Raw genomic sequence first — 25,099 nt, forward strand, 5'->3', positions numbered from 1 at the left:
ATCCCTTTTTCCCTCTTCCCAGTAGCATCCTATCAAATTGTGTATGAGATGTTTTCCCCTTTCCTCCCTGCCTCCTTACTTTCCAAAGTAAAATCCTATTAAATAAAAATTGGCATCGAAACTATACTCTTACTTCCAAACTGCAAGGATTTCTTGGCTGCCCAGTGTGCCCAGCCCTGTGGTAGATGGAAGAGAAAATAGACTCCTATACTCTTGAAAGGGCTTCTCATCTTGCCCTGAAGCTAGAGATTGCCTCTCAGAGGGGCACTCTTACACCCTGAGCCCTATCAATGGAAACACCACATGAATGCTCTCTCTCTTTCTAAACGTTCAGGTCCTCACACAGCAAGGAGTCAGTCTGGTGTCCAGTCAGTTCATCTGGTTAATGGCCTGAGGTACACAAGCAAAGACCACTGGACCTGGAGTCTAAAAACCTGGGTCTGTAATCTGGACCTGCTATTTTTTAAACTGTGTGTCCTTAAACAAATGTCTTGACTTCTCTGGGCTTTGGTTTCTTTGTTTATAAAATGGGGGTTAACAAGACTTCCTCTACCTACCTTGCCTATTTTATGAGGATCAGATGAGGCCCCACAGTGGCCCCAAAGGAGGGCCCTGAGACATGGACCATCCATGAGGACATTTTCACCACCTCACGCTGAGATGAGAAAAATAAGGACAGTGGAAGGAAGCTTTTTACAAAAGGGAGATGTATTCAACTTAAAGGATGGAATTCTTTGCACCGAAATTACATTTATTTTATTATTTTATGAAATGACATTAAAAAACATTTTTGCTTAGCAAAATAAAAAGATAACTACTCAATGTGGGGGAACTTAACTGGTCTGTGAAACCCCAGACCCTCCTGAATAGGGGAACCAGAAAGCCCTCTGCAGCCCCTGGGACTTCCAGTCTTCCTTCACAAGCCCCACCGCCTGGACCCCTGGCCTTCTTCTCTTGGCTTCTCATCTTGGCATTAAAGGCACAGAGTCTGGAATCAGACTGTTAGGGTTTAACTGCTGGCTGTGCTGCTCCCTTGCTGTGTCGATCTTGGCCATGTTGTTTGTGCTCTCTGTGCTATAACGTGTGTATTAATAGGGAAGATAAAACGTAAATCACGTAGGATGACGTACGGTACAGAGGACACCCCATGAATGCCAGCCATGACTATTACATTATTTTTCTCCCAGCCCAGCTCACCAGCTCCAGCTGCCTGTGCCAAGTCTCAAGCCATTATGCCCTCTACTTCTCTTTCTCCATCTTCAAAACCTTTCCGGATCTGCCTTTGGGGACTGAGAAGCCGTTGGCTTCTCTTGGAAAAAAAAAATATATATAGTACTGATCCCAAGAAGCAGAAAGAAGAGGGGCTTTAAATGGGCCTTTCTTTTTCACCTAAAGAAACTGCCCATTGACTTGCAAATAAGGAAGTGCTTTCAGGTTCTCAGCAATTACTTGCCACAGCTAAGCCAGTAGTCCAACTTGGAAGCCAGGAAACTAGGAGAGCTGGGTAGGGGCCAGGGCTTTTGGTTTGCTTGTTTTTTTAGGGTTTTTTATTTTCTCCCTCCTTTAACGGAGGCACTGGGGATTGAACCCAGGACCCCATGTGCACAGAGCATGTGCTCTACACTGAGCTATATTCCCCACCTCCCTGCTTGTTTTTTAAAGGGAAACTTTTTCTACTTTAATATTTCTTCCTCAGGACCCAGACTCACAATCCCTCCTACTCATGTCAGATACGAGTGCTCTCAGCCATTTGCTAAGAAGACAGCATAGCGCTGGTCTGTCTTGATTACAAGATTAAGGGGAGCTGGACCGTGCACGTGTCCCAGAGGCTTTCCCTCCAGTACGAGAGAGCTCACAGTTGAGCCCTTGGTTGGGGCCAGCCCGTCCAGGTTTTAGCGTTAAGAAGACATAATGTGTAGCTCTGGACTTCTAGAGCAAACTGAAAATGCCAGCTAGTTCCCACCGCCACACTCCCGGGAGTCAGTGACTGACACCTATCTGCAGAGCTGAGCAGAGGTATCGTGTTTTGCTCTTTTTTTTTCTTTTCAATTTTTTAAACTGAAGTATAGTTGATTTACAGTGTTGTGTTAGTTTCAGGTGTATAGCATAGTGGTTCAGTATTTTTGCAGATTATATTCCATTATAGGTTATTACAAGGTAATGGGTATAATTCCCTGTGCTATACAGTAAATCCTTGTTGCTTATCTATTCTGTGTAGTTTGTATCTAGGGGTATTAATCCCATACCCCTAGTTTGCTTCTCCCCTCCTCCCTCTCCCCTTTTGTAACCATAAGTTTATTTTCTATGTGAATCTGTTTGTTTTGTATACACATTCATTTGTATTATTTTTTAGATTCCAGATGTAAGTGATATTATATAGTGTTTGTTGAACTCATTTTAGTAAGCATAGTATTCTCTAGATCCATACATGTTGGGCAAATGGCAGTGTTTTATTCTTTTTATGGTTGAGTAATATTCCAGTGTATGTGTATGTATACAGTATCTACAATTTCTTTATCCAGTCATAAGTTGTTGGGCACTTGGGGTGCTTCCATGGCTTGGCCATAGCAGTAAATAATGCTGTTGTGAACACTGGGGTGCATGTATCTTTTCAAATTAGTGTTTTCACTTTTTTAAGCGTATATGCCCAGGAGTAGAATTACTGGATCCTATGGCAGTTCTATTTTAAGTTTGTCAAGGAACCGCAGTATTGTCTTCCATAGTGGCTGCACCAGTTTACATTCCCACCAACAGTGTAGGAGGGTTCTCTTTTCTCATGCCCTTTTGCTCTTGCTTACCTGTGGTATCTGCATAATTGGAAGGTGGAATTTTCTAAGCAAAGGCGCTTCCATATTTCTTTCATGCTTTGAATGCACAGGCTTCTAAGCGTTTTTGTTAGACTCTCTACCATTTTCGTCCCTAAAAAGCAGGCACAGGGTTTTGCCTTTCAGAGTCGCCCCTTCATCTGTGGTTTCCTAGGTTCTCCCCTCCTCCCTGCGTTGTCTGCACCCTCAGCTGGTGGCGGGGTGGCTCAGCAGGCCATCAGTGTCCCCAGGAAAAAGAGGAAACAGGTCTCTCCCAACATCATAAACCAGAATCCTAAGCGTCACCCTGACTGGACAGCTCTTACCCCCTGGAAGGTTTTGCTGCCCTTTTGTAGTCGAACGCCACCTTAAAGCTGAGCGCACCTGAAGGCCCCGCCTCCTCCGCAGCCCTGACTCCTCCCCTCGGGGCTCCTGCCTAACGTTGTGCTCTGGTCACTGCCACGGACGACGGAATGGATCTCCAACCTGTTCAACAACAGAGGGGGAGGGTATAGCTCAGGGGCAGAGTGCCTGCTTAGCATGCATGAGGTCCCAGGTTAATAAATAAATAAACCTAATTACCCTCCCCCTCCCCAGAAACTTTTAAAAAACAAAAACAAAAACAGAACAGCCCTCCCGGTTCGCTGACTCCTGCTCAGTTCCCACAGGAGACTGGGACACAGTTACTGAAGGAGGAAACAAATGAGCAAACTTCTGCGTCTGCACAACCGCATCCTCTCCCGGCGTGTCCACATTTTCCCATTCTGTTTCCCCTGTGCCCTGACTGGACTGTGGAACTGAGCCAAGTGCCATGACTCACACCGGGGAGGGGACAGTGGTGACTCTGGCCTCCCCAGAACAGGCCCTAATCGCTGAGCTAACTGGCCGCGGAGCACGAAAGTGCACTGGCTATACTGACTGCGAGTCATCATTGCTATCCAGGAATCCAGATAAGCAGAGATTGTGTTAATTATTACATAGAAATGAGTTACTCCCTCATTCTTTCAGACCCTGACGGGGGAACCAGCCTTTGAGAGCCACAGGCCATGCATGCAATGGGGCTTCAACTGAAGTAAGAACCTGTTGAACGTGTTCTTTGTTTAATTCAGTGCATGTTGTTTGAGCATCTGCTGTGTGCTGGGAAATGTTCTAGTCATGATATTTCAGTGAACAGATGAAATCACTATCCTTATGCGGAAGAAAGGCAGACAGTAAACAAATAAAGCATATTTAGAATGCCTGATACTATGAAGTAATAATACTTTGGAGGAAAATAAAGTTGGGGGATGGGCCAGAGAAAGAAGGGAGGAAGAGGTCTGGAATGTTCAACAGGGTGGTCAGGGAAGTGTTCATTGATGAGGGGACATTTGAGCAAAGGCCTGAAAGATAAGAGGGATCAAGTCCTGGAAATCGTTGGGAAATGGCTTTCTAGGCAGGAGGAGAGCAAGTGCAAAGGCCCTGCGGTGGGGTGGGTCCAGGGTGATGGAGGAACAGCGGGAAGGGCTGGGTGGCTAGAGCAGAATCAAAGTACTTGATGTTCTGGCCTAGGCTTGGCATTCAGAGCAATTTGAGAGAAGGGAACACACAACACAGTCCTTAACTTCAAAGAGGCCATGAGCCTTGAAAGCCCACATGACAAATGCTAAAGTAATAGCACACTTAGGAATGACGGAGTCCCAGCCCATGCTGGGAAACTGGAGCAAGCAGAGAGGGCTTCAAGGAGCAGGTGGAGACCAGCTGAGAGGCACTGGCAGGCAGGGAGGAAGGGGGTGTGGGCGCAGTGCACGCTGTTGGGTATTCGGTACTAAACGGCAACCACATTCTCTGTGGGATTGTTACAGTTTGAGATTTTTGGAGACATATCAACAGAGATTGATAATGTACAGGTACTTCCTCCCAGAAAGAGAAATTCCATATCAAAGCTTCCATCTTTCCTCATTACAAAGGTCTTGTTGCTATGCGATAGGAATGTCTTCTAGCCGTGAGTGGGGAGTTGTAGCAGACGGAAAAGACTGACCAGCCAAGGAGCTGGACTGCCCAGAGCAGCCTCTGCTGTGAGATTCAGGAGCAGCCCTCCCCCTAGAGCCCTCAAGAGCTCTCTCTGCCACAGATTTTTCCTGCTTAGCTTTTGCCTCCTGTTCTAAGGCAAATGGCCTTAAGAGGACACATTTATACCTTGGGGTTTCCCTTAGTTTGTTTTGTTCATCCATTTATTGGTCAGTTTGCTCAGCAAATACTCTCAGCCATCATTCCCAGGTTGTCAGTAGCTACCTGTGTGACTCCCACCCCTAGAGAAGTTGATAAAGCAGTTTTAATAACAGCCCAGGAATTTAAGATGCCATATAGGCACAACCAGAGAGATGTGGCCCCACCCTCTGCCACAGCCAGGGCCAGCTCCCTAATTGATGAGTCCTAGTGCAAAATGAAAATACAGCATCCTTTGTTCAAAAAACAAGGGAAAGTGTCATCAAAGGCACTAAAGATAAAACTTTTTCCTTTCTTCCGTGGTCTCTCTCTGCTCACCCTTTCATGGTTTTCCCTACTATTTAATGTTGTGCTTTCTCAGCACAGGGATTTGTGTAAGATGACTGCAGAGCCCCATAGGTGCAGGGGTGGGGTGGGGGTGCACTGCCCCCTGGCTGCTCCAGCTCTGGGGTTCCTCCTCCAGCCAGCCACCAGACTGACCTGCCATGCTGCAGGCAGAACCCACAGTGGATGGGAGAGCCCCAAAGGGTTAAATCTCTGTGCCAGGACATGCTCAGTACTCAGATACAGGGTGGGTGAGAGGCTCACCTCTGATGTTACCTGTCAAATGCACTTGAGGCACTGCCAGACCAGGGCAAGGACAGCTGCCACTGTGCCTCTCCCTGAAGTCTGCAGGGTGCATGTGCTCAACCTTGTGCAATTCTCCTTATGCCAGTACCCAGGCAGAGGGTGGCAGCGATGTGGGCAGAGACGGGGAAGCCAGGTGTGGCTGAGGGAGCCAGGGAGCAGGGAACAGACAGCCAAACACCCATCACAGAGAAGCAGGGAGGCTGCAAGAGACAGACCTTGGATGAGTGAGGCTCCAAGCCCAAGTGCACGCTTCCTTGCTCCATCGAACTTCACTTACAAAACATAAATTCAAAGATAACATTATTAAGAATGGTGGAATTGGGGAGGAGGGTGTAGCTCAGTGCTACAGAGCATGCTTAGTATGTAGGAAGCCCTGGGTTCAATTCCCCAGTTCCTCCATTAAAAAAAAAGTTAAATAAATAAACTTTTAAAAAAGGATGGTAAAATTATTCTTAAAAATCATCTTCTTTTCTAATTCTTAAAATGATTAAAGAATCAAGACTGTGGCCACAGAGCACTAACCCCAAGAGCAGGATAATTTCAAGCGCGGAGTCCTTCAGAGCATCTGTGACCACTGGTTACACACCCAGTAGTTACACTACCACTTTTGATGCCTAAGTCTTCCAGTTTAGGTTTTAGGTTTAGGTCCTTAGCATAGTCTCTTGCTCCCACTTGCCCCCATCAGAGCCGAGACGGGTCCTCAGAGTGGCATTAGAAGAGGTGTGAAGCTCCCCACCGCAGTGATAAAACACCAGTGAAGGCCTATGAGTGTGGTTGAGCGTCTTCAGACCCAGATCACCGCCACCTGATCAGCTTCTTCCAGATGCAGAACAGCAGGGTCCTGGGAGTCTGGGTTGTTTGTGTCAAAAGTAATAACTTGCATTTTATTTGCTTGTAAAAACTGGATACACTTCCATTTGCCAGCCTCAGAAATCAGAACCATGTTTCACATGCCCCACTGTACTTTGAGAAAGGCCTATAAACCTGTCAGCACTTACTTTTTCTCTCCCCAAGGTGAAGTTTAACCCTAATCCTTTATACCACTGATTCCTGCAGAGTCTTGTTGGGAACCTCTTTTCCTTTGAGCTTCATTTCTCATCCTAAAGGATTTGATGGATATATACCTACTCTTCATTATGGAAGGTTTTGAAGGCCTCTGAAGAAAATGGGAGCAGGTTTTGTGTTAAACATTATGAAGGAAGAGAGAGAAAATAGTAGGAAAATTTTCACTTTGATTTCAGAATTGATTTGAGGAGTTTTTCCAGCTTCCCAGGAATGAAAAAAAAAAAAGCCCCTAAGCAGGGAAGCTTGTTTTAATAACCAGACATAACACCAAGCAACTGAGAACATTTAAGCTGAGTTATTTTATCACGTAAGCAATCTGAATAAATCCCAAGTCTCTGCTGGGACCCCTTCTCCTACATCTGCACAGATATGGGCACCAGTAGGACTGGAAACTGTGAAAGAGCCTGGCCACAGTTGGCAGCGGAGCAGAAAAGTTCCTTCCAAGGGCTCATTGGCCTAGAGACTTTGTAGGGCCAGGAGCCAGCAAGAAGAGCATGGCGGACCCTTCCTGGTGCCCAGAGCCCAGACCACATGCCTGCACCCCCTCAGAGTCTGGCAGAGTCTCTGAGGGAGGCTTTGGGAGGTGCTGCAATCAAGTGGGTGTGGTTTGGAGCCACTGTTCTCTGAGTAGTTATGCCCATGTGACTTCATTTGCTATTGAGGCAGGAGAAGCGAGAAGCAAGATATACCTGTTTCCATTCAAAACCAGCAGACACTAAGGGGTGCTTTCTGAGGGGGTGTGGCATTGGGGAAGCCAGCCCATAGCTGATTTGTCTCCCACCTGGCGTGGAAGGTCCCTGCCTCGGTCTTTGCCAGATATGGGGAAAGGACTTAGGAGTCATCCTTGGTTTTGCTGAGCTATACACGCTGTAGCCAGCAGAGGGCAGTACTGCATTTCAAAGTGGCAGTTTTAAGACCTATTAAAAATTGAAAGAATTTGAGCCCCCTCCTCACTCCTCATCCCTCCACATCCATATCCTTTGTTACTTCTCTAGAAGAAAGGCCTTGTTTTCTTCTGTTTCCTAATTCTCAGAAAGCTTAAAGAAATTCTGAAATGAATCTGTGACTGTTGTGAGGGAAAAAAGATTGCCTTCAATGGGAGGGCCTTGAGCAGAATGATACCATCCTAGACATTGCCATCACCACCTTTCCCCGGGGCCAAGGCCAGCTGGACTTTCTTTGTTTCCTTCAATGTCCTGAATACAGTCTCTCCTCTCTGGCCTCTCATGGTCATTTTAAGCTTGCTCTTTAGTTTTGTAATGCAAGGCTTTGCTGCGTATTAAAAAGGAACGTCAGGCCTCATTGAGCAGGTAGGGAAAATGTTTCAAGGGGTAGAGAGCCTTCCCAGCATTCCTGACATCAATCATACCTTGAAGGCAGGTCAGGCCAGGTAGAGTCTGAGTCTGAATGTCTGGTCCCTGAAGTACCAGCGGCTCTAACCTGAGGTCCAGGACCCAGCTCTCCATAGTGGGGACAGTCATGGTTTCCAAACTCTTCCCTAATTATGCCTGTAGTTAAACCTAATGTAAATTTGCTTTAGGAGTCCCAGAGAATTTTCTTTATGGGGCATGTTTTCCTTCACCCCATCCCCATCCATAATTAGCCAGATTTTGGCCCAAGCTACATGCTGGTATTTGGCTGTGAGACCGCCCTCCTCACCCTTCCTCTGCCCCTGGGCTCCTTCCAGGAATCAGTGCCCTTCCACAGGCTCAGAAAGAACCTCAGGTGTGTTTCCTCCCAGAGCTTACCTCTGCGTCTCTCATCTCGTAGGGGGTGGTTCTCCACAAGAAGACCTACTGAATCACCATTTATAACAAGATGTTCACATTTTAACAGGGAGGAAATATTCAAAGGAGTTGAATTCTAAAGGTGGGGCTCCTAGCTTTGAGCAAAGACATATGGAAGTAGAGGAGACTAGACCGCCTACATAGGTAGCTGCCTCCTCTCCCCTCGCTGAAGCCAGCCTTGAATCTAACCAGATAATATAGGGCCAGACACACCTGGCCAGTTTTGGTAAGCAACCACCTCTGCCAAGCACTGTCTCTTCCACAGAATCCCAGATGATCTTATCACAGAGGCTGCACTCTCTGTTGTCTGTTCCAAGCACAGAATCACCTCTGATAACCTTTGCAGGTGATCCTGAGCTCAGTCTGTCCTGAGCAGCTCCTATATATTCCATACTGGGCTAAATTCTGAAGAGGGTACAGTTAAAGAACCCATGGTCCCTCAAGGAGCTTTTCATCCTCCTCCTCCCAAGAGCGACTTTCCTTCTTCAAGTTTTTCTCATGGAATTTTAATGGGTCACTTCAGTAGTCCCACTCCATTGAGCAACATTGCATCTTTGTTAGGCTGACATCAGACTTCATTACACACTCCCACTCAAACTTGGCATGTAATATTTACATATGTACTGGCTCTCACCAAGGAACTCAGAGCCATTTATGGACCTTGTCTCATTAGCTCCCACGGGAGCCCTAAAGGTGGAGGAGAAGAGTCATTCTACCTGGGAACAAACAGACCGGAAGAAACTTCCAGGGCTTCCCTGGTATAAGAAGAGTTGTCCAAGGTTAGTCATGGCCATCAATCTGTGCTCTGTAGACAACATTTTGAGTTGATAATTCTAGGGCCATTTTGTGAAACTTGCATGTGCAGGGTGATAATCCTCACTCAGGAGCCAATGTTTTCCTATTAAGTTAATAAGGCAGATTAGAACATTGTGAATTCTATGGCAGGGAGTCCACATAAGGACCAAGGCTTAATAGCCTGTTTCGATGGCTGTCCAGACTTAAGTCTTGCAAGCTCTAGGGGGTTAGCGTAGGGTCTCCGGTTAAAAACAGAAATGAGAACCACCTAGACATTTTTATTAAAATGGCAATTCGTCATCATACAAAAATATGAGGAGAGGTCAGAACCCAGGTGTGTGACGGCACCTTTGGGGACAAGGAGTGGCCAGGAGCCTGAGGGCAAGTGCACAGTGAGAAGTGAGAATTGGAGAACCACGCAGGTCCTGTGACTTCCAGGAGACTTTTAGACTTTATTCTAATGGTTCTCTAAAGAGTTTAAATAGGAAAGAGACCTGATTAGGTTTACATTTTGAAAGAGTCACTCGGGCTGCGATGAGAAGTTAGAGAGGCCAGAGTAGGTGCAGGGAGTCCAGGCAGGGGGCAGTCACCTGGCCCAGAAGGGTGGCAGTGGAGGCAGAGAAAGTCCATAGATTTGAGAACTACTTAAGAGAGAATATCCAAGGGAGATGCAGAGAAAAAAGGCTCAATACTAGAAATTGGATTTCCTGTTATAAACTTTGGCGTCTATCACAATTCTATAACCTTTGAAACGCCAGGTATCAGGGAAGATAATAAAGAGAGACACTAACATTTGAATTCTCAGGTTCCTACCATGTATCAGGCACTCCCTCAAGCTCTTATAACCCACAGGTTAATATGGACTTTGGAATAAGAAGGATTCCAGTTCTGCATTTATCGCCTATTTGATCTTGGATAATTTACTTAAGCTTTCCCATCTATAGAATGGGATTAATAATGTCTTTCATTCAGAGCTGTTGTGGAGTTCAAATACATATGAGACAGTTAATATAAGGTACTTAGGATAAGGCCTGGCACGTACTAACATTCAGTAGATGGTAACTGCTACTCTAAGTACACATTATCTCATCTAATCCTCCCGTTACCCCTGGGATGTAGAAACTATTGGCTCTGTTTTATGAATGAAGAAACTGAGGCTCAGCAAGTTTAAGTCATTTACCTAGAATTTTCACTTCTCACCCATAGTGGTTCACGGTGGAGTAATAAGAATCAGATTTACCCTCTCACTGTGAACAACCAGAAAACTAGACAAAGACACATAGAACAAATGTTATTAGATGTTGGACAACAGGCAGCACAAGTCTGTGACCCCTAAGAGAAGGGAAACGAACGAAGTAAGGCTTGTAATTGCCCTGGTCTTCTGTCTGGAGACACATTCTAGACCACGGCACAGGGAGAGCCCAGTGGTCTTGCTGAGTTGAGGAGAGAGAGCTCAGAGTTCGGGGCGGGGGATGGAGAATAACTGGAATTTGTAGGGCAGAAAGGATGGGGTTACAAAGAATAAAGAGCTTGAGGGTCCCCTTGAATCTTTGCTCAATAATAAGGTATACACGAATAGAGTGAAACTGTGAAAACACACAGATGAGAAATGGAAGCTTAAAAAAAAAAACCCAAATGCAATTTCTGGCAGTGGAAATAACAGCAGACTAGATAATACAAAAAAAATTTACTAAACTTGAGATATAGCAATAGAAACCAGCCAAAATGAAGGAGAGAGAGGAAAAAGACTTAAAAAAAAATGAACAGAGCCTCAGTGATTGTGGGACAATATCAAGTGATTTAACATAATTGGAGCCTTCCCAAAACAAGGGTGGGCAGAAAAAATATTTGAAGAAACAATAGCCAAAATTTTCCCAAATTTGATACTATTTAAAGTAAAACATAGTAACAATTTCTTATGGGGTTTATAACATATGTAGATGTAAAACGCGTGATCACAAGAGCTGAAAGGATGGGAGAGATGAAATGGAAATGTATTGTTGGGAGGTACTTCAATTTCATGTGGAGGCGTGTAATAACATTTAGAAGTATTCTGGGAGACACCGTTTAGCCAAGGTTGTGCATATGGTGGCGACGGGATTCAAATCAAGGATTCTAAATGGCAGAGTTTTACATGGAGAAAAAGATGGGGGACCAAACTCACAGAGCCTTAGAGTCCTACATGCTCCAAGACAGAGTTTTACCAAAGACTGTGGGAATTAAGCTCTTTCATCCCTGTAGTGGGTGGAATTATGTCCCCTAAAAAGATATGTTCAAGTCCTAACCCTCCTACACCTGTGAACGTCGCCTCATTTGGAAATATGGTCTTTGCAGATGTAATCATGTTAAGATGAGGTCAGACTGGATTAGGATGAGCCCTAAATCTGAGGACTGCTCTCCTGGTAAAAAGAAGGAAATCTGGACACAGGGAGAGAAGACACACAGGGAAAATGCCATGTGACAGCGGAGGCAGAGATTGGAGTGATTTTTTTCCGGAAGCTGAGGGATACCAAGGACTGCCACAACCACCAGAACCCGGGAGAGGCAAAGAAGGATCCTCCCTACAACCCGCAGACAGAGCAGAGTCTTGCCAATATCTTGATTTTGGACTTCTGGCTTCCAGAACCCAGAGAGGATACATTTCTTCTATTTTAAGTCACCAAGTGCGTGGTTCTTTGTCCGGAGGTCCTAGGAAACAAATCTAATCCCTATAACTTTCTTTTCCCTGATGTCCCCCGGTCTTTACAAGGTCAGAAAGCTCTGGAGGGGCCCAGGTGTGAAGTGAATGTTGAAAGCAGGGCTCTAAGTTGACAAAATAAACCAGCCTCAGGACCTAAGAGCCATCAAGGAGGGAACTGGTTGGACTGGTTTTCTTATAAAACTCAGTGACTTTAATCCCAACCAGGTCGAATTTTAAAGTTAACTGATTCAGTGAGGAGGCCTGGCCAGCTGAGTGGTGTGTGTGAGGCCCGGCACTAGGCTCACCGGGGAAAGTCCGAGGAGTCAGATGCCCTTTGTCTCTAAGGAGCTCTTTCTGATAGGACTCGCCTGCATGCAAGGTGTAATGGAACAGGTAAGTGATTAGTCAGGGTGTGAGTAAGAGACTGCAGGGGCTCAAAATCAAGAGAGTGATTCATTTCCCCTGAAGGAGGATCAGTTAGACCGCTTGGAGGAGGAGGAGGACACATTCACCAAATAATGCCCAACTGTGGAGTCCACAGCCCAGACGAGAAACCTGCCTCATGAGTAGATTAGAGACAAGATGAGCAGAGGAAAGCAAATCTGCCAGGAATGTTGGGGTTTTTCTGGGGGCGTGTTTCCCCAACAATTAGATGATGTTTTCCGCTCAGTGGAGAGGTAAAAACCTGTCCAGCCCCTGCTGGAGTAGTGAGCAATTCTGGGAACTTCTTCTTTTCCCTTCTGGTATTCCATTGAAAGTCAGTGTTCCTCATCGCCTTCTGCAGAGGATGGGGAAGGTGGAGAAGGTACGGGGTCGGGGGTTGGGGGGGATGTGGAACTGCTAATGATCCCTGATCAACTACATTTTGTTGGAGAGCTGGTGGTGTAAGGAGGGGGCAAGTCCTTGTCTAACATTTGCAGTTTCCAGGGTGAGAATAAAGCCTGCATGTCAAAGCTCCAACCACATTGCCAATAAGTGAGACCCCTTGGCCTCAGTTGGGCCTCCCCAGTGCTGTGGACCACAGTCTGGAAAAGGGATCATGTCAGCCCTGAAGGCAGACTTGACCCTTTTGAGCAAGGAATTTTGATGTCCAGGATGTGGTATAGTAGGGAGGCAAGGGCTCCAGCGGGCATATTCTCTTGTCCTTGTTGATCCCTTACCCCATGAGAAAGGACATGGCTGGAACAACCAAGAGCAGGACCCTCTAAGGCCTGGCACCCCAAGCTGACTGACCCTTAGATTTACCCAAGTCTAAGGTGGAACTGGGCAGGAGCACTCTTAAACTCGACATGAACTGATATCAAGGTTTTTGGTTTTGTTCTGGTAGCTGGATGAACTAATACCAATCATCCTAATAGACTGAATGAAGAATTTCATGACAGGTAACTTGTCTGAGGCAGTGGTTCTCAACGGGGGGGGGGGGGGGCAATTTTGCCATCCAGGGACATTTGGCTATGTGTAGAGACACTTGAGTTGTCACAGTTGGGGGATGCTACTGGCCTCTAGTGGCCAGGATGTTGCAAAATAGCCTACTACCCTACAAGGACGGGACAGCCTTCCTCACCCCGCAAACAATGATCCAGCCCCAGACAGCAATAACGCTGAGCTTTGATACATGAAGTTCTGTGTCTTGAGTATGAGCATTTGGACGTGCCGTCCGCAGGACGCTGAGCCTGGAAAGTAAACGATCGCAAGCAGTCAGGGCTCCTAGGGACGGACCGAGAATGACTGCTTCCAGAAAAAAAAGGGGTCAGTGTCGGCAGAAAAACGACTTGATGGTGAACTTGGGACTATACTATCAGCCTCAACAAATGGACTTGAGGCCCAGCCACTGGCCATGCCAAGCTCCCCTCAGACCAACAGCTCGTCACCCATGGATCCCTTTTCCTTGTGCAGCTTTGCTGCCACCACCCCCACATCCCTTTGTCTTTAGTCTTTGCAGGAGCAGCTCTCCATTCAATCAAATCTCCAAGAATTAAACTAGTTGGCTGTGTTTTCTTTGCAGTTTAATACCAAGTCTCACAGTGTCTACTTTTCTTTTATCAGGCTATATACCTCAGAACACAGTCAGAATTGGGACTTAGTCTGTGTGGTCAACAGAGCAACCAGTACTATCTCCCCAGAGCAGCCAGGAGTCCAGAAGGGATGCTATGGGCAACATTTTATTAAATGTTTCTGGCTTCCCTCGTCTGTATCATAAGGCCTGAGATCCCAGCAGTTCTGAGGTCTAAAGGCTTTTTAGGCTCCTAAAACTTTCTCTATTTCCAATAATATTTTTCTCTGAAACTTCCCCAGTAATTAGTTAAGCAAGAAGGAAAAGGTATATTTTTATTGATACAATCCTTGCTTATTCTAGGAGGAATCCTCCCGTTTTAGAAATCACCAGCTTCTTTTCTCCCACTATTCTTCATTCATTCATAAATATTTATCTGACGTCTACTTTGCCCCTTAGCACAGGGGGTCTGTGGTGGTGAAGGGCCATTTTCCTGTATGACATTACCCAGGCTGACTGCAAGATTTGACATCTCAGTCAGGAAAGAGAGTAAAGTGTTAACGAAATACAAATACGTACCATGCAATTTCACCAGTGTAAAACAATATTCGGGAAAATAATTCTTTATACTTCAGTTACTTGGGTGATGTACAAAGGAGACTTAAAAATAGGAAGGGAAAAGCAGGATTCTGAGTGACTGGTTGTTTTTAATAGCACCTTGATCTGGTGCCTTTCCTACAAGTAAATAGTGAGCCTATCTTTCAAGATCTGAGAACTGCTGGTGAGCGTCAGCTTTCTGGAGAAATAGAACAAAGCTTTCTTTCTGCAGTAAGAATATATTAGCTTAATGTTGCTTTTTTAAAAAAGTTTCCACTGACCTTAAAAACACTGAAATATAAGAAACTGGATTCTGGAGTTTGAGAATGTGGGAATCCGAGTGTTGTGGACACACGGCCACACCGACAACAAAAACAAAAGGGAAATGAAAAAACGGGGCAGATGCCTGAAAGACTAGGAATCCTGGTCTCTGCAGGGAGCCCAGGGGACTGCCAGGAACCAGGCCCCATTCGTGCCACGTGACCATTCTCTCAGCCTTCCCTGAGGGCCTGGGGACAAAGGAGACGGGAGGAGACTTGAGGACAAAGAGCTGTAGAAACCAGCCCTAGGGTGAGAGTTTCTGCCTTTGTTTTTTATCTCACTCTAAGGAAGTTAAAAATTAACCCAACTTTGTAAAAGGACTCTGTAAAGGCTGTGAGGACATTGAAGGGTCCCTGCTCCTCCAGTCTGACCTGCCTTGCTGAGACAAGACTGCGGAGGAGAAAGGCTTTCCGGTCAAGCTCAAACCCCCAGCCCCTCCCTTCAGATCTTTCCTTCCTGTCAGGATCTCCCCTCCCACTCGCCTTCCATCTCTGGGCAAACCTCCTCTCCCTGCCTCCATCTGAGCATTTGTGCCTTAAATTGCTTGTGCCTGGGCTGAATGCATTATAGAAGAGAAACTGTGCAAACATGAGTGCCACCAAACAGCCAAATGGTGGGAAAGGAGATCTTTTTTTGTAATTCAATGTTTAGAAAAATGCAAACATCATGATAATGAGACGAGTCAGGAAACAAGAGGAAAGCAGGGCAGAGGTCCTGGTCCCTGCATGGCAGTGGAATTCATTTCCTCTGGGTACCGTGAAACTGTTTCCTCTAGCTTTATATTTATGAAGACATTCATTACTTGGAATGTTTGTGAGTTTCTCCTCCCTCCTCTCGCCCACCCCGCACCCCCTCCCCCGCTGAGAGCTAAATGCAGTTTAGAAACCAAATCCGTGGTGAGCAGACTATGAATTTAAGTTTTGGAGAAAAGGAATAAAAATCGCAGTTCTACAGCTCGACGTTGAGTTTATCTGCCTAGTCTTCTTATTAGTGGTTTTGTCTTGGACTCCCACCTGCTCTCTTCCCCTCTGATTTCTCTTCTGGCTGAAGGAGAGGAAATAGAGTTGCAGGCTCTTCTGATCCTTTTCTGATCTTAGAGTGAGGATGTCCATTGATGAAGTCAGTCTCTTAAGAGTGCCCCGGTAGGCGAAGATAAGGAAACAACATGCCATGTTTTCTTTGGTTGCTTATTAGTGTGTCATGAACTCTAAATGCACTATTTTCCTTTCCTTTTTATTTTTATTTTTTGAAATTGAGATGTTATTTACAAACAATAAAATGCACAGATCTTAGGAGTAAGGTTTAGGGAGTTTTGACAAATGCATACACTAACTTGCATCTTTATCAAAATAAAGAACATTTCCATTACCACCACCACTCCCACAAATTTCCTTGTTCCTTTTCCCAGTCAGTCTTCTCCCAACCCGACCTTGTCCTGGGCAATTTTGTTCTAATTTCTGTCACTTTAGATTAGCTTTGCCTGTCCTAGAATTCCATGTAAAGGGAATCATACAGTATGTACTCTTTTTATCTGAATTTCATTGCTTAGCATAATTCTTGAGATTCATTCTTGTTGTTGCAAGTATGTGCAGTTTGTTTTAAAGATATTTGCTATTTTTTTCTTTAATTTTATCTTTTTTTTTTTTTTTTGGCTGAATCCTGGGGTGGAGGGAGAAACAGGGTCATTGAAACCCCCAAGGAGGAACAGAGAAGAAGATGAGAGTGTGTAGGAGTGCATGGTGTGAGATGAAGATATAGTTAGTCAAGGGATGCAGCATCCACTCAGTCCTTAGAGTGTGGCCCTGCCTCCCTGCCCAGCCTCACTGAGCCCTGGTCACTCCAGTCTTCTTTCTGCTCCTCCAGCCCGCTGAGCTCTCCCTTGCCCCTCCCCACCTCTGCAGGGTTTTGCCATTGCTCTGCTCCTTGTCTGCAATGTTCTGCCTCAGTTTTGTCTCATTAATATCTACTCATCCTTCAAACATCAGCATCATCACTGCTCCCTCACAGAAAACTTTACTGACCCTACCAGACAGGTCAGATCCTCCTGGAGTCCCAAGTATGTCTCCTCTACCCCAGCATTCATTTTAGTGTATAATTATTATCTCTTGGATTAGCATGAGCTAATCATTTCCTAGCAGGGAGCTTGGGTCTAGGATTGTGTACAGGGAAAGTACGAGAGAACCTAACATCCCACTCTGGGGTGCAGATTAGGTGGAGCACCCCAACTGTGGAGGGCTGTGACAGATGAGGGGTGGAGCACAGACATAGAGCAGAAGTCCAGTGGGCTGGGCACCTGTTGGGTGAGGCCAGGAAATGCCTAACTGGGCCAGAGTGCATTGCGACACAATCTGAATTGATCTGTAGCATAGAGCCTTCACAAACTAACCCAGTGCTGCTGGGTATGAACCAAGCTATTAAAGTGAATTTCCACCTGACCGAGGCAGACAGATGACTGGTCCAAGGTTACACCCAGAGCCCTGTCTGAGGGGTGACTAGGAGCTAGGTCAGTGCTCTTTGCCGGCTGTTCTACTTTCAGAAACAACTGCCGATTTCGTTGCAATTGCAATGAGAACCAAGGAAGGGAGCAGAGGGGAAACAATTTGGGAGGGAAGCCGGGGGCTTTATTAACTCAAGTTCTCATCTGGATTTGCCCTCAAAAATCACGACAGGGTGATGGGGTGATGTGGTGTGGCCCTTGACTCACAACCAATACAGCTTCTGAATTCTGAGTGATCTGTACATGAACGTACCTGTGCCCGTGTGTGACACATCTATGCTTCAGTGCTTCTGTGTATAAAATTTCAGGAGTTTTTCCTATAAATTGTCAGCTAGGGTGATGGGCAGGCATCCAAAGTCAGCAGCATCCCAAAGAGAGTGGGAAGGTCATGGCTACCAGAGAGGGTCCTCCCTCCTCTACCAACTCCCAGCAGGAAGCAGACAGGGAAGGTTCCTGTGGTTGCAAGGACTTCACTGCTTTATTACTTTCATTCTATGGGTGTTTCTACAAGAAGTAAGCAAACTATGAAACATTATATAGCCTCTGGGTTAGAAAGTATGAAAACCAATTTTAAAAAATGAAGGTCCCCGGTAAAGATGAGTACCCAACTACAAGCTCCTTTGGAAACTGATCAGAAGCTACTAAGAGCCACAGCTTATGTGGTGCACAAATACTTACCTCCCTAAGTTTTGACTACTAAGACATAAACTTTAGGGTTGATAGCATTGACGCTGTGGGATATGGGGAGAGAGAATAGGTTTTGGCGTCACAGAGATCTGAGGTCAAGCCTCAGCTCCACCGTTCACCAGTGGGACTTGGGATGTTACTTAGCTTTCTTTCTTTATTTATATTTAGAGGAAGTCCTGGGGATTAGGACCTCCTGCGTGCTAAGCACCCGCCTTGGGGTGTTATTGAACTTTGCTGAACCAGTTCTCCCATTTGGAAAATGGAAACAAGTGATACAGTCTTTGTGAACATTAAATAAGGGAATGTGAAGAAAACACCTGGGGGCATGTCAGAATGTTCATTTTCCCTTCTCTTCCTTTCTAAATGGTCCACCAAATTCACAAACTACTGAGGAAAATTTCTGACCAGTAGTCAAATAAGGCTCTGAAAACCCTTAAGAGTAAGAAGAATCTAAAAAAATTAGTCGAAAAAGAGAGAGAGCAGCCTGTTTTGTTAACATTCACAATCGTCTAGAATTGGGTAGTAGCCAAATCAACCCCAATTCTGTTAATTCCACGCACTGCAGTTATCAGTGTGGGTATCTGTCTTATCACTGTGGTTAGAAGCTCCTTGACTGAGAACCCTAAGAACCCTGTCTTATTGAAACTGAATCTCCACAGACCTAGAGCCTCACAGTCTGATTGTTGATTAAGACAGAATCACTTCATCTTCCCTCCCCACCAAGTGGTTCTGAAATACCATTAGGTAATTTTGGATCCCCTTAAAGTTTACTCATAGGCCAACTTTCACATTTTGCCCCCATTTTATGCCCCAAAACAGGCATCAAATAAATTTACATGTGCTTTAAGATGGACTATTTCTACAGGGGTGAACCAGCTTGGTTGACATATAAGCTATGGCTGTCTCCTTATCTGTGCTTGTGTAATTTCACTGGTTAGCAATCTCCATTCAACCGACCTGCTGTATTCTTCTAGAAAGACTTTGTACCTAAGCATGGAGGCAGAGTGTGATGTCCTCCATGTCAAGATGGCTTACTAACCCTTCATCAGCCTGAGCTATTCTTTGAGCTATTTGCATCATTTAGATCCACATGCTGTTTTTTTCTGGGCTGTCTTTTTGACCAAAGAGGAGACAGAAATAGGTCCCTAACAGTGCTCCAACTGTGTGAGTCAGCTCACCACCCATTAGCTCCAAGCTGTATTCCAGTTCCATCAGCTGCTGACTATGTAGATTTGCTTTCTACAGGACTTTATACCATGATCACCAACATCACCACTACCGCTATTATAACCTGCTGCTAGTTCACCTAAGAAATCTTGTGTGGAAATGGAAATGTGGTCATTACTTTATAACAAGACTTCCCTATACACTTCTGGAAGTCCCTTCTCTTTTTTCACAAACAGGGAACCAACAGAGATGTGACATATCCTCCCTCCCCTCCTCCTCTATCCACATTCTTTGTTTCCTTCTTTCACTTCCTTCTACCAGTTCAAGGCAATGGTTCTCCCTCTTACTCACTCAGTGACTGCTGATCCTTAGCGCTGGGACAGGGGACAGCCCAGACTCCCCGGGACATTATCAAACTGGGTACATTCTGAGTCAGTATCGCACACAGTGGTGTGTGTTGCATACAGTTCAGCTGGACTATGACTCTTGATAATTCACTCATCCTGAGTAGGAGTAACAATAAAATGAAGTTTGTGACATTTAGTTCATTCTTTTCACACATCTCAATTTTCTAGGGACATCCCAGGAGTCCTTATTGGGACATACAGATAATTCCAGAAAGGAAAGCAATCTAAGTGTGCTTTATTTTTTCCCTTTGTTGTTTTCTTATCATGGCTTGCAAGCTGCCAGTGCTTTCGTTCTCAACCAGCAACATGAGAACCCAGGGCCAGGGTCCTGTTGGATCCTGTCCAGTTACCAGGAAAGGGAACTTCCTCACAATTGTGTATGTATGTCTGGTTGCTTCAGAGATGTCATTAAACATGAACACTGTCTGAAAAAAGCTCTCAGGTTTCATCCGGGCTGTTGCCAACACCATAAATAACCCATCATAAAGACCCCACCCCTCTCTGATCCTGATAAGGCAAAGGTTAAGGTCCATCTCTGTTTGCCACACTCTTACTTCCTTCTGCCTGGGCCAGAACACACTTTCTAGAACCACCCAGTTCCTCTCTCAACTGTCTCTAAGAACTCTGTATTCCTTTTACACTGTTGAATGGTTAAGTCATACAAAAAGTAAATGCCCAATACTTACTAATGATCATAACCCAATCACTCAGGTAGTTGTTAGCTAAGATCAGTCACCCCATAGCCCCTACTTTACCATATCCTCCCAGAGGGAGCACTTCCAAGCGTCCCGAGATTGCCACCACTACTACACTCCTGATGCTCCTGGGCCTTCCTACTAACTATTCAAAATCCACACAGCTTGGGCTGATTTCCCATCTCCCTCCAAGAGCCTGTCAGGCTGATCCTGTCCTGCTTTATATCTCATTTGGCTCAGTCACTGCCAGAAGAACAAGTCCTCTAGGTGACCTGGCATCAACATTGGACACTCACCCCGGAACTTCTGAGCTCATTGCCTAAGCTGATCCACCCCTCCCTGCCCTCCCCAAACTCTTCCACTGTGTCCTTTGCAACTCCAGATCCGACACCATTAAACACCCTGGTGGCCTCCTCTTCTTTGAACATTCCCTCCATCTCCTGGCTGTAAGTGAACCTGGTGGTCTCTGATTATCCCATGTCCTGAGCAGCCCTCCCAGGCACCTCAGGGCCAGGGAGTATAGTGGGTGTTCTGCTTGCCACTCCCAAACGCTTTCTTTCCTTTCCTCCTTCTAAATATCCAGCACCTCTGAAGCCCCTCTTATTGCTTCCTGTCCTTCCAGCTCACTTACTCAAGAACTCCCATTGCCAGAGCTCTTCAACCCTGTCTGGCAGCTACTGGTAGCCACTTGCCCTCTCTTCTCTTCACTTCCAAATCCTGCTTAATCCCATGGCCCAGCATTTTCATCCCACTTTTGCAAACATCTTCCATAACAATCTTGTCCTTCTTTCTTCTGTTAAATTGGCCTGAAATATCCCGTTCTGGTTGAACCCAACTTTCTACCTTCTCAGAGCCTGCACCCAAGCAGATCCAAACTGTCATTGCTGGAGGAAATCACACAGCATAGCTGATGGATTTTCACTTTGAGAATTGGTGATCCTAAATGTCAAATGCACACTGCATACTGCCTGGCAAGTCCTATCAAGTTTTCCAGGCAAGTTTACTTTCTCACTCTAAAATGACCTTCTTCCTTTTTCCTTTTTTCCTGAAAATCTCCCACATTGCAAAGCTTTAAGGAAAAAATAGAATGTTTACATAGCTTCAAAGTATCTCCCCCAGAATTTATTATAACTCTTATGGTTTTTAACATATGTCCACAATTTCTTTTATATTCCTCCACTAAGGAGGTGGTATTTAGTGTCCCTCCCCTTGAGTGTAGGCTAGATACAGTGACTGACTCCAAATGAAAAGAGTATGAAAATGGAAACACAGCAACTTCCCAGAGGGAAAACCTGGCAGACACCGCCTAATACAAGTGATCCAAGTAATCCAAGCAATAAATTATCCAATAATTAGCCAATCATGTTGATATGGTGCTTCTCTCCTCACATTAGAATAAAGTTCAAACTCCTTACCATTCCTTAAGGCAGTGCATGAGTGGACTCCTGCCCTAAGCTCTTCCCCTTCAATCACCAAATTCCCATTGACCTCATTTCATTGTTTTCAGCATACCTGTGTGTAGTCCACACTTTTCTATCTTACCTACAGCAATACTGAATTAGGTCAGATGTGTTGCTGAAATCAAGGCCTACTGTTAAGGCAGTAGCTCTAAATCAGAAGTGGCATGCCTTCCCCAGAGGGTGTAAACGTATGCAGGCCTTTTTGGGTTGTCCAAATGACTGAGGGAACTGAGTGGGTAGAAGCTCATCTCCTTGAAATATTTTAAAGAATATCCTATCCAAAATTCCAATAGTGCCTCATGCTGAGATACCCAGTCTAAGGCATTCTTGTGTCTACAAAAAATTTGTAACAAAAATGTGTATAGCAACTTTATTCCTAATAGCCCCAAACTGGAAACATCCCACATGGCCGTCAATAGGAGAACGGATAAAAAAAAAAAAAAAAAATGTCATAGGCATACAATTGAATTCTGCTCACTAACAAAATAGAACAAATTATCAACACATGGGACACATGAATCTCAAAAACATTATGCTAAGCAAAAGAACCTTTACACAAAAAAATTATATATGGTTTTATTTCATTAATATGAAAGTTCTAGTGGGAACCAGCTACATAATTTCCAGAGCCCAGTACAAAATGAAAGTGTGAGCTCCTTGTTAAAATATAAGAATTTCAAGATTATTACAGTAGAGCATTATACCAAGTGGGGGGCCCTTCTAAGACCAAGGGGTCTTATGTGACTGTGTAGGTTGTGTGCCCATGAAGCTGGCCTTGAGTGCTAAAATAGGCAAACTAATATATGGTGGGGGGAAAAACATCAGAATTGGGGTTGCATCTGGAGGGAGCAGGGACTGATTGGAAAGAGAAAAATAGAAACTGATTTCAAAGAGAAAAATGGAACTTTCTGAAAATGACAGTTATATTTATCTTGATAAGAATCATATCACAGGTGCCTGAATTTGTCAAACTCATTTAATGTTACACTTAAATTTCCTTCTTCTTATTGTTTCACCACACACACAAAAAAACCAACCCTCTAAACAAACACTGATCTCTAGTTAATTATATACATACTGAAGTAGTTAGAGAAAAAAATATGTACTCAAGTCTGCAATTGACTTGGAAATGCACCAAAATAATAAGACAGGTGGGTAGATAGATGGATAGGTATGTGACAAAGCAAGTGAGGTAAAACAGTAGTGGTATAATCTAAGACTGGATATCTCAACAATCTTGTCTCAAGAACTGATGGAAGTAGATACAAAATCAGAAGGAATTCACAAGATCTGAAAAATACCATCAACCGACCTGACCACTCCACCTCACAAAATAGTTATTCTTTTTAAGTGCCTGTAGAACATTCACCAGGATAGAGCATATGCTGGGTTATAAAACAAGTCTTGACAAATTCAGGATTGAAATTACCCAGAGTTTGTTCTCTGATCCCACTGAAATTAAATTTGAAATCAATGAGAAAAAAATATCTGGATAATCTCTAAATATTTGGAAATTAAACAACACACTGGTAAATAACCTATGAGTCAACGAAAAATCATAAGAGAAACTAAAAAATATTTTTAATTGAATGATAAATATAATGCAACAGATAAAATATGTGGAATACAGCTAAAACTGTGCTTAGAACAGTACAGGTTTAAATGGTTGTGTTAGAAGACAGGTCTACAATCATTGATCTAAGCTTTCACCTTAGGAAGTAAGAAAAAAGAGCAAATTAAATCCAAAATAAGTATAAGAAGGAAAATAATAAACATAAGAAAGAAAACCAATGAAATAGAAAACAGACAAGCAATAGAGGAAAATCAATAAAAATTAAAATCGGCTTTTTGAAAAAAGCAATACAATTCATAAACCTCTAGCTGGACTGGTAATTTTTAAAAAGGAGAGAGGATCCTATAAGTGGGATAAAATAAAAGATATCTTTACACATTCTACAGATATTAAAAGGATATAAGGGAATACTGAAAACAATTTTATGGCAATAAATTAGACAATTTAGATGTAATGGAAAAAATTCCTTAAAAGACATAACTATTGAAATAGACACAAAAAGAGAGAGAAAGTCTCGCTCTTTCTCTTCTGGTCCCAGGCGATTTGGGATCTCCCGGCTCCGGTGCAGACATGGCCAAGTCGAAGAACCACACCGCATACAACCAGTCCTGAAAACGCCACAGAAAAGGCATCAAAAAACCCCGATCACAACGATAGGAATCTCTTAAGTGGGTGGACCCCAAGTTCCTGAGGAACATGAGCTTTGCCAAGAAGCACAACAAGAAGGGCCTGAAGAAGATGCAGGCCAACAACGCCAAGGCCACGAGCACACGTGCTGAGGCCGTTAAGGCTCTCGGAAAGCCCAAGGAGGTCAAGCCCAAGCTCCTACAGGGCAGCAGCCGCAAGCTCAGTCGACTTGCCTGCACTGCTCACCCCAAGCTAGGGAAACGTGCTCGTGCCCGCATCGCCAAGGGTCTCAGGCTCTGTCGGCCAAAGGCCGAGGACGAGGCTCAGACCAAGGCCACAGCTTCAGCTGCAGCTGCAGCTCAGGCTCAGGCTCCCAAAGGCGCCCAGGCCCCTACAAAAGCTCCAGAGTAGAGGCTTTCATCTGTTGATTTGAGGATATAAGGACTAGTGTGACCCCTGGGCTGCTGTTTGCATGGGGCTCATGTCTACCTGTGCTGTTTGTACAAACAAACCTGAGGCAGGATCAAAAAAAAAAAAAAAAAAAAAAAAAAAAGAAAGAAAGAGAAAGTGTCAACTGCCTGCCATCTATTAAAACACTGAATTTGTAATTAAAAATCTTCCTAGGCCCAGATGGCTTCACTGGTGAATGCTAACAAGCTTTCAAGAAAAAAATAACAGGAAATCTATAAAAACTCTTTGGAGGAGGAGGAAAGAACCCTTCCTAACTGATTTTAAGGCCAGCATTACCCAGATGTGATAGCAATTAAGAAAACTGCAAATAAAAATAATAAAAATCCCTCGTGAACACTGCTGTAAAACTCTAACAAAATATTAGCAAATAGAATCCCAGTTTTTAACAAAAAACTTAAGTGGTACAATATGCCCAAGTAAGGTTTATCCTTGGAATTCCAGGTTAGTCTAACATTCAAAAATCAATGTAATTTGCCTTATAAATAAAATAAGGAAGAAAAACCATACAATTATCTCAATAGATGTAGAAATAGCATTTGACAAAATTTAACATCCGTTTGTGATAAAAACTCTCAGGAAGCAAGACAGAAAAGAAATGTTTTTCAACCTGATAAAGGGCATCCACAATAAAATCTGCA

The 25,099-nt window shown here is 44.4% G+C and overlaps 1 pseudogene; it reads left to right on the forward strand.

The window, feature by feature from the left end:
* Window positions 1-1,602: 1,602 nt before the first annotated feature.
* Window positions 1,603-24,547, forward strand: LOC102512376 (annotated as a pseudogene).
* Window positions 24,548-25,099: the final 552 nt, after the last annotated feature.

Source organism: Camelus ferus, chromosome 15, assembly GCF_009834535.1.
Source record: "Camelus ferus isolate YT-003-E chromosome 15, BCGSAC_Cfer_1.0, whole genome shotgun sequence".
Lineage (NCBI taxonomy): Eukaryota > Metazoa > Chordata > Mammalia > Artiodactyla > Camelidae > Camelus > Camelus ferus.